Source organism: Aphelocoma coerulescens, chromosome 7 (assembly GCF_041296385.1).
Source record: "Aphelocoma coerulescens isolate FSJ_1873_10779 chromosome 7, UR_Acoe_1.0, whole genome shotgun sequence".
NCBI lineage: Eukaryota > Metazoa > Chordata > Aves > Passeriformes > Corvidae > Aphelocoma > Aphelocoma coerulescens.
In genome coordinates this window covers 10,235,497-10,246,070 of record NC_091021.1, presented here as the reverse complement: position 1 = coordinate 10,246,070, position 10,574 = coordinate 10,235,497, and the positions used below count along the sequence as shown (strand labels likewise).

The following is a 10,574-nucleotide window of genomic DNA, read 5'->3' as shown; positions in this document are numbered from 1 at the left end:
AATTCAAAAGTAAACCTTTCAAAGCACTTAATTTTAAATCAAATACAATTAACCACCTCAAGTGTTTAATAGATTATGAGTGGCAATGTGCTTTCACCTAAAAGAAAACAGAAGGAACTTTCTTCTGTGAAGACAGGCAGAATCATAAGTGAAGTAGCAATGATCTCCATGCTGAATGGAGGCTTTACCTCAGCCTTAGCTGGGTTTATAAAACCCATTATTCACTGCAAACATGGAAACTAACATTATCATGTCAGAATTAAAAGTGATTTTGCCAGCAGCAGGTGTTTTAACATAAATTTAGCATGATGGAAAATTCAGACACATTTTAAAGCAAATTGCATCTAAAAGCAGGGAGATAACTAGAAAATGTGCTAAGATTCAGGTAGGGTTGTAGCATGCTAAGTTCATACAAGTCTGGGAGAGCTCTGCACAGCCATGATTTTTCCAGATGTAGTGGAAAGAAGTGCAGCACATCAGTAAGATGGTCAGAGGGAAGGGGAATGACTCCTTATGGCAGATGCTGCCTGCTGTGGCTGCATCCTACTCAGCCTTGTTAGTGCTGTGCTGAATCCAAGTGCCCAGAGCTTGTCTTCTGCAAGCATCTCAGACCTCAGGATTGCCTTGGCTGAGCCAGCATGTGTCTGCATGGAAAATGCCTAAAGGCTTCACTTGCACAGCCCTCTAAAATCACAGTGCAGGGACACGTGCGTGGTGTCTATACATTATAGAGGGGAACTGTTGAACTGTTTCAGGGGCATCTTAGCACAAGGACTGATGCACAGCTAAGCTGGGTGAGGAATGTGTTCTAAAAGGTGAAGTGTGAGCTCCAATATGCATGTCCAGGAGAAACTGAGGGACAGGCAGAGAGATGGCTTTCATGGCTGGATGTGATAGGCTTGGGGAAGGGGATGAGGATTGCTTCTGTTAATTTTCAGACTTTGTGACTGTGACAGCCAAGATTTTTCTGTTGAGGTCTCTTCTGACACTGGTTTAGAAAGACTGTAAACATGAAGAGTTAAGAAGAAAGGTTGGATAAATGACTTGGGTGTAATTCTGACCGCAGCAAACTCAGTTCAACCTGCTGATTTGATGGGGCTGGAATTTCACCTTGACTAAAGAGCAGAGATTTTCCTAAGTGTTTGTTTTGTCTGGCAACACAGAACATCTAGTAGCAGGAACACACATTAAAACATCAAAGCCTTTATTTGCCAGTTCAAGGTACATGCTGCAGTTCTAAACACTTCAGCATAACTTTCCTAATATGAGACTGGCTTATTTTCTCCTGTAAAGAAGAACTAGTAGCATGCTTTCTAAAGATAGCTTCATGCTGTCCTAAGTTGCTTGTTCTAGCAATAAAATAGGCATTTTCTTAGCACAAAGGAAATGACTAATTAAAATTTAGTTAACATATTGAATGTCTTGGATGTTTTTAAAGGAAGAAGTACTTGAAAAGTAATGGCTTTTCCTTACAGTTTTTTGGTTTTTCTCCTTTACAGTCAAGAAAGAGCACTTAGGTAAGCTCAGCTAAAAAAACCTCTCTCTGTATTATGTTTTATATATAAGAGAAAAAAATGTAGTGTGAGACAGTAAAAGAAAGAACTGGAAGTATAAATGCCAATAAAACAAGGCAATTTACTACAGTGGGAGGCCTGGTTTCTACATGGTTGGGTCCTTAGTTTTTATGCTCACCCATGCTGAATGACATGCAGAGCAGAAGAGTGTGCCTAAATCCTGATGGTTTCACTGGGATGTGCACAACTGAAAAGCTGGCAGGTGCCATCAGGTCTAAGAATGGACTAAAGTGATGTTTTTGAACATGTGTTAATTCAAATACATTGGTTTTCCCTGAAGGACAACAAACTATTTTCTCAGACCAGAGGACTGAGAAGAGACTTTTACCTCCACCTACAGTTGTTCTGAGACTGCACAATTTCAGCAGTATAATTTAAATTCAAGAATGTATTACAGACATTCATTTTCAATGTATTGCAAAACCAGCTACATATATAAATGTACTGAACTTATGGGAGAAAAGGTACAAATAGTTAAAAAGACCCTTAACTTTTCTTCTCACCACCACAGGAAAATAAATTTTTCCTCCTGTTCTTCTAAGTCACTGCCATACTTAGCAGAGTTAAAGCAATTTCTCATCACTCTTTAGTTAATTCCTGTACCAGATCTCCCAAATATACCTGTTAATTTATGTGAATATGAGGTTCACATGCCATGGACCAACAGAGGCAAATATGGCCAGGTCGCTGATGCTGTCATGTGTCTCAAGCTCAGCGTGGAAAGGCCATTACTGTGTCTTCAAAAGTAATTTCAAAATACAAAGGCAATGTCTAACAGATTCTTGTCTCTTACCTGTCTTAAAAGATAGGTAATTTCCTTGCCCTCTGCTCACTTATTTTCATACATAATGAAGTATAGAGCAGAATCTTATTTGTTGAGTTACCAGCAGTAACTCAGACTCACTACTGACCTAAATTCTTCCTGCTCAGAATCACTGAAGTAGAAAATAATGAAGGAAGTGCTGTTTCTCAAATGCAAAACTTGAAATTACCGGAATGCCTACAAGTTCAAGGCCTCCAGATTTACAGTTCTATTCCTTATAATAAATTCTTATGTAGGAAATTTAACGTATTTGTTAGCTATTCCTGTACTGAACTATATAGACTAATATAATAGTTTCTCTCTCTTCTTTTTTTTTTCTTTTCCCTAAAAGCTCTTGTTATTAAAAAGATTGTGAATATCATTTATGGTGGAGGGACAATCCACAATTTTATGCCCAGCTATACATTTTTTATTTTCATGTCCTTGTGGAATTTAGCTGCTATATATTTTTTATTTCCATGTCCATATGGAATTTAGCTGCATCTTCCACAGCATTATGGAATATCTGCAAAGATTTGAATGATGATTATGATGTCTTCTGTGTTGCTGTTTGAATGTAATCATTTGGCCAAAGTAAATATTTGGAAATTAAATGTCTTGGTCTTCTGCTGCCTACTTTCCAAGGCTGGGTATTTTTATGCCAGAAAGGATTCTTGTTCATGGTGCTTGGTAGCTTCCTAACGATGTATCATTTTGAGCAACATTTCTTTGAGAAACAACCAAATGACTTCATTAAAGCTGGTGTTGGCATCTGTCAGCGCTCCCAACAATCAGCATGTCAGCAAATAGCAGTTTTCATCAGTGACATTTTTATTTGACTAGAATAAATTACACCAGCTAATGGCAATTAAAGCTCTGTGTACAGCTTTGGTCATCTCAGCAGGAAATCCCACCTAAGACAGAGACACCAATATGGCAACCTCCCAGTCCCCATGGCATGCTCAGGTGGGTTGGTGGGCAGCCATTGTCTCATACACTGTCCCTGGATGCAGATTCATCTCAAATATCTTTCTTTTGCTGCTTCTCTTACTTCACTGTGTTTACTGCAATTGGTCAACTACTGATTTCTGGCTGACATTAGGGATTTTTTTTATACACAGGGAGCTGTCTACCTGTCAAAGATTTCCTTTCAGTCCCCAGGGGTGAGAGGAGCTGAACAGCACGGCTGGAGAAAATAAATTGCTCAGGACTGTTCCCCGCTGTGCCGAATCCAGTACAGAAATACAAATGAGAGAAAATAGTGTAGCCAAAGACTGCCAGCACTGTGCTGCATGGAATGTTTCTAGACTGAAGCAGGAGGAGACTTGACCCCTGGTTTCCACAAAAGCCAGGGACAACCCATCCTGTCAAGAGTTGTTGCTGATTTAAGGTGTGCTACTGCAATATTCCTTGGCCTTCATTTCAGAAGCAAACAATACATGCTGAACCTTTAGTCTCACTTTCAGATATATATATGAAGAAAATGGAATTGTTATATTTTTCCTTACAACAGGTTTTGGGAGGATTTTGGAGGACTGCACATCAAATAAAAGAACAGCACAGCTCTTCAAAAAGGGTAATTCTGCATACCATAAGTATTAATTTTGCACAGCCTTGTTTACGTGAAGGACTTTTTTTCATCAGCAGCTGCAGTCTGTGCACGTTTGCTTTCCCAGTAAAGTGCTGCTGTCAGCTGCAATAAGATGATGGCTGAGTTTCCTTGTGCTGCTTCTGCCCTGTGTTGGTGCTACTCAAATGTGGTGCAGCTCAAGGGAGGTCCGGGCCCCGTTGGGGCTCTGCATGGAGAGTGTCTGTGCAGCCACACTCTGCAGCCAGCTCTGAAGAAAAGGGATGAAGGTGGAGGTTAGGCATTCTGCTAATATGGCTTTTTACTGCCTCTGAAGTGCTCTGGTTCGTATGAAAATAGCTACTTTACCATAAGATAAATTTGAGAAATATAAAAGAGCCTGGGTATGTTGCATAAAGTAGGTGGATTCATATACTGTAGGATATTCCACTAACAGAAGATGTCACTTTACTAATGTAATTTTGTATTATTCATATTGCATATTGAATTTTCACTTTTCACATTGCAATTTGTATTTCATCTCATTATTATACTCTCCTAGACTGCCATGCCACACTGGGGAGTTGTTAGGTTGAATATTGGTCTAGTTTTATTTTCTGGTTCCTGCTGTTCCCTTTAGAGGTGTCGTTAACATGAGAATTTGATGTTCTGTATTTTCAATCATTTGTGTATCTCAAAGGGCTCATTAGACCTCATTATTTGAAAGTGTGTGTGTGTGTGTGCGCACATAGAGACTGACTGAGAGACATACAGGCATTTATATTGCATATGCATGCTAAATGTTGGTATGTTTGAGGGGGGAAGTTAATGACTGAAGTCCTGTATGTAAAGCAAGAAACTTAAATATGTTTTTGCTGTTTGGTTAATGCTGAAATAAGGAGGTTATATCCTGAGTTCCTCTGAAAATCTAGCTACTCATGCTTAGATAAGTATGGCTTGAAGTCTTTAACTACAGATTCTTATGCATAACTGAACTGCTCCTCCAAACACAGGTGTGTGTGTGCGTATAATAGAAGTCAAAAGAATGTATTAGCATTTCCACTTCATAGTATGGCCAGTATTACACAAGGCCTGTTCTAGGATGCTATTGAATATTGCAAAAGGATGCCCCTTGAAACAGAGCAATTTATATTTTGAAGGCTGCCAAAATCAACACTGAGACTATAGCATTCTTGTTGCTGTTATTATTATTTTTTAAATATTCTGAGTAATAATTATTGGCTGTTCTGTTCACTTCTTTCCTTGGTAATACCTAGAGCATTTTTGTTAAGTTAGACATCTGTACAGTAGTACCTCTCTTGTATATTCTCTGTATGCCTCAATCTTTTTTTTTCTGCCCTCTTTTTATTTTTTTTTCTTAAGTAATTTCCTTCCTCATCCCTGCCACTGCAGGGCCAAAAGTTTAGACCAACCTTTGCAGAAGGTAACCTGACTTCATTTAACTGGTTCTTGTGGCTCTTTGTGCAGTCTGGTGGATGAGTTGTTTGTAGTTCTGTTTTGTGTCAGGAAAACTTCCTGAAAGCCTGATGTGAGCCTGAGCTCTAATTACACTGAAAAAGCAGCATTTTCATTCGAAGAAATTAATTCCATGGCAGATGATGCATTTTTTTCACTACAGGACTTACTTGTTACGATAAAAATGGCTCTGAAATGGCACAGATCCCCTGTGAACAACATGAGAAATCTTTAAGGAATAATTCTTATATGAAAATAGACCATTCATTTTAGACACTTTGGAGGAATTAAGAAAGATATGCTCCAGTCAGGGATCTAATCAGTAACCCCCCAAATCTATGTGGAAGGCATTATTCCTATTTCTTGGATAAATAAAGTGGGAATTCTGGTGCACTGTGAACTTCTGCTAAGATCAGTTTTGGTCAAACAGAAGTCACCTGCTCCAGGGAGTGTTGTTCTGCTGCCCTGCCTTCCTACTACAGGAAGAAAATAAGCAGATCAGGTCCCATCTATTTTTTGATCTTCTGTCATTGCATTTAGTATAGAAATGAGATTACGTACCTGGGAAAGATTGTAACCAACACTGACTGCATAAGAAAAGAGACATTTTCCTCCATCACTGAAAATATATTTCCTGTGCAAGAAACTCCCTGGAACTCCATGTAACCCTAGATTTATCCCTTGAAGTTCAGTGTTAGCCAGCCTACAGGTGTCTGTCATCACTTCTGCTTGCTCTCTGCTGTAAAGCTGCATTTGTTCACTTGTACCACAAAAGCAAAGGTATTTTCACGTCCTTTGTAGACATCTTTCAATACTATTGGCATGAGCTGTCTTCCCCCATTGCCTATGGGCTTTCTGTGAGTGCTCTCCAGCAGCTTCAAAAGGCTGGATGTGTCTCCCCTGTTGAGGCAGAGCACAATGCTCAGGACAAGGAAATCAGGAAATGCGCAATGCTTGGAGATAGCTCGAGATCAAAACAGGATGGCTGTTGCTCTCTGCATGGGAATGTGAGCTCTGCAGCACATCTGATAGATGAGTGTTTGTCTCTCAGTATTGCCAGATGGGTATAAATCTGGGCTCTCAGGATCTGGAGTGCTAAATTTGTCAAGATGGCATTGTGAGAATATTAGCTGCTAGCTGCTAAACTCTTTGTTCACCAAGAAGGCTGCTCTTGACACTTCCTGATAAGCTCTGTAAAATGTTTGTCATTTTTACTTGCCTTTTTTTTTGTTTTTTTTAAAATTTCTAACCAATGTTTATCTTGCCCAGGATTTAAAACTACATTTGCTTTAAGCTATGTGAAATAACATGTAAGTAAACAACATAAAAATCAACTCAGTGGTTTAAACCACTTTTTCACGATTTAAAACTGTCTACATGTTGTCCCACTGCTGTTATACATTTTTGAATATACATGGTCTTTTAAGAAAAACCATGTAAGTGTATTAAGTTTTATTTCTTGTTCTTGAACATAAGATTTAGCAGTAAATTTCCATCAAAGTCAGGCAAATACCCTCCCCTGTGCTGCTTATGCCAGGATGTACAGTACTGTCAATTGGTTTATTACCTCTATTCTTTCTAAGCTTTTGATTGCAGTTATAAACCCCAAAAGGATTCATTTATCTTTTTTCACTTTTATTTCCACGTGCTTGGAGCACTCTTAAGAAATAAAAGTTTTAACCTAAGTAAAACTACTTGGAACGTGTTTTAAAAATCAAACCAGGTCCTAGTTCAGCAGAAAGAATTTGTAGTCTTACAAGAAATCCTTGGTTCTGCACACAAACTGTCATTAACTTTAGGCTCTCAGAATAAGGAATAAAGTTTAGCATTCCACAAACAAGCAAGGATAGCTCTAATCAAAGAGTAGAACTAAAGCTGGCCAGGTTTAAAGAGAAGTTTCTGATATTAAGGTTGCTAGAAAGGTAAATTAACCTGCAAATTCCAATTAGATGAAGTGATGCAAAATCTGGAGAGGTTTTGTGACATATAATAATTTCTGCAGATTAGAATAATTTGCAGGAAAAGAGGAAAAAAACATTACCTTGCATGCATTTAGTAGGATGACAGGAGCATGTCTACAATGATCGTACTTCCTCTCTTTTATGTCTCCCGTTGAAGTATTTTGTTTTTCTTAAGATTTTCTTTCTCACTAAACAATACATATTTGTCTGGGAAGTTGGCCAGCCTAAAGTGGAATAGTTCCATTGAAATGGACACTTATGCTAATTCACACCAGTTCAGGACTAGCTTCATGTACCAGGGCTATACAGTGTACTTTGAAAAATGACTGCAACTTTTTTTATAATAACAGAACACTGTTCTTTGGGCTGTGGAAAACAACTCAAGCTTCAAAAAACATTCTGTTCAGTAAAAATATTTGGCATAGAGAGCATGGTGTTGATTTCCCCTACCATAAAAGCAGTCTTACTTCTACAACAGCTTAAATAAATTACTTGTTAACATTTACAGCTGTTAACTTACTCACTCATCCCATCACAACAGATCAGTGTCAGCTGGAGTGAAAATTGTGTTAAAGCAACTGCATTCTAACAAGACAGAAAACATTAGTTCTGGAAAGTTTAAACATTTAATTACATGCTGTTTCCTGGGAATGAACCACTTTCCTTGGCATGGCAGTCCAGTGAGTTTCCCCAGGCTCTGGGTGAGTGCGGAGATTTGGGAGATCTGCCCGGACACTGTTGTTGTAACAGTAAGACAGGTTTAGAAACATCTTGATCCTGGCTGTGAATGGCCTGTCTGAAGAGGTGTGCAGTCACCCTCATCTCAGAGGGGCACTGGCATCAAAGCCTTGTGATAGGAGTTTTATCAGTGTTCTGTGTTTCAATTCGTGTGAAATGGCCAGAACCAAAATAAGGAAGTGACTATTTAATGATAATGCCAGTGTAGTGTAGTGCATTTTTAACCTCAAATATAGTTAGTTGCTCAAACATTGACCTTAATAGGATGCAAAAGAAAGACAGCATTCTCTTAGGCTGATTCAATATTGCTGCTTTTTTGGGGGGCGGGGGGGTCCACGTCTATGAACACTGTTCCAAATATTACAGACACTGTCCCACATAAAATATGAGGTACTACTGTATTTAACTAGAAACAGTTTTCAGGCTGCTCTATTAAAAACAGAAAAAAAAAAGCAAACATGACTTGAATTCTGTCAATGCAAATTAAAAATATGTTAAGAAAAAATCTGATGTTGGTAATGGCCTAATATAACAAGGTTATAAATAAATTGCTCACTGTTCTCATGTATTTTTAGTAAACAGATTTGGGAATAGCACAACAAATCCCCAATGCCCAATTAAAGTCTCTTAACTAATTTAACAAATGCATTGTAAATGGGTAGCTGGAGATACTTTAAGTAAACATAGATTTCACAGAGGAACTTTAATAGCCAAACAAATGGAAAATCAGTTCAAATGCTTTAGCTTTCTCAATTGTCCTTAATAAATTAGTCATAAGAAAACAAAAACAATTAACAAGCACAATCATCATACTTTTTTTTTTAAATTCAGATGACAGCATTTTGCTGTATGAGTCTTTCAAGAATGTCTCAACTGAGAAGCAATTTATAAGGTGTTCAAAGCCCCAGTGGAGTTCTCTTTTTACCCAGGGTTGCAATTATTTTGATGTGCTTTGCTTCTTTTGCTTTCAAATTATTTCTAAATGAATGGTGAAAAAAACAATTCACTTCAAAAATCTGAGGCACTTAACTTAGTGGTGAATTAACTCTGTGTCTGATTTAAGAAAGAGGCACAGATCTCTCCTGTTGTCCCTTGGTAGGACCATGCCAGCCATCCAGCCGATGAAATGGAACATCTGGCTTTCCAGTGAAGATTGCTCTGGCATTTTGCCTGCACAAATTTTGTCCTTGTGGAATCCCTGTGAAGAGTGCAAACTGTGCACCAATTAAAGAGGACTGAAGGACACGCACAGCAGCTGAGCAGCATGTGTGCTGGGACTGCCTGTGACAGGACTGTAGCAAGCAGGAAGATCAAGTGTAAAAAGAGACAGCTGTGGAAAATCTACTCAAGAGCAAAAAAAATTAATTCAAGGTAACAAATCGGGAGGCAGAAAACAACAGTACAACATATCTTGTTTTTCTGGAGGACTTAAGACAAAAAAGTCATGGATGGTGACTAAGTTTTTCCCTGTACTTCCCTCATGACCTTATTAAAAAAAAAAATAATTAGTAATAGCCTTTTCAATCAGATGTATTTCATTCATGGTACTTTCACTACAACCACATGAACGTAAATTACAGAACAGGATTTTCTCCCTTCACTGTGAAAACTTATCAGCCTAGATATTCATAGGAACAACCAGACACATAATCTGCTTGTCCAGGTATCAAAAAAGAAGCAGTCAGAAGGTCTTGGTCTACAGAAGAACGTAGCATATTCCTCTGAGTGACATTGTGGTTTATGCTGTATGGAAAAAGAAAAGCAAAACATGACTTAATAATTTGGAAAAGATTGGTCTCATATGGCATTGGTGACTCAGATCCTCGGTTGTGATCAAAACTTCAAACTCATATATTTTTAAAAAATAGGAGAAAGAGTGAAAAAGAAGTACAAAAATGGTCCTGGAAGCTATAAAAATGCCTTATGATGCCAAACAAAAAAGATTGCTGAAGTGAGTTGATGAAAACAAGGAAAAACTACTTGATCAAGCTTAAAAACAATATTCTGGACAATTTCACAACCTAACTCAAAAGAGTTAGGTTTTGTAGTAAGAAGTACATAATAATAATTCTCATAACTTTAAAAGTGAGATTTGAAAGAACATGTATGGAATAAAGAAATTGTTAATGCATTTAGGAATAGTTACGTCCAAAACAGATTAAACTGTGAGACACCTACCAGAATTCCTGCGGGCCAAATTCAGACACAGTTCTTTAGGCACTTCTTGACTTGAAGAACATCAGTAATTAAAGAGAAGTCTGTTAGGCTACATTTGCACATTAGGTGAGGAATAACTGCTACTTCAGATTTATGCCTATGCATAAGTGAACTTCAGATATCTATATGCTAATATTAAAAGGAAAAGCACTAAGCACATTGGTGAAGCAAATGCCACAGTGCCCTATGTCCTAAAAGCTATGTTTCTGACATAGTTTGTGCCTATCTAGAGAGGCTGA

General features: G+C 38.1%; 1 long non-coding RNA gene across 1 annotated transcript; it reads right to left on the bottom strand.

The window, feature by feature from the left end:
* Positions 1-2,832: 2,832 nt before the first annotated feature.
* On the bottom strand, positions 2,833-7,841 carry LOC138113333 (uncharacterized). Its single transcript, XR_011152109.1, has 4 exons — positions 7,461-7,841; positions 5,981-6,319; positions 5,590-5,628; positions 2,833-4,214 (listed from the first exon to the last, which is right to left on the bottom strand). It is a non-coding gene; the product is annotated as an uncharacterized lncRNA (long non-coding RNA).
* Positions 7,842-10,574: the final 2,733 nt, after the last annotated feature.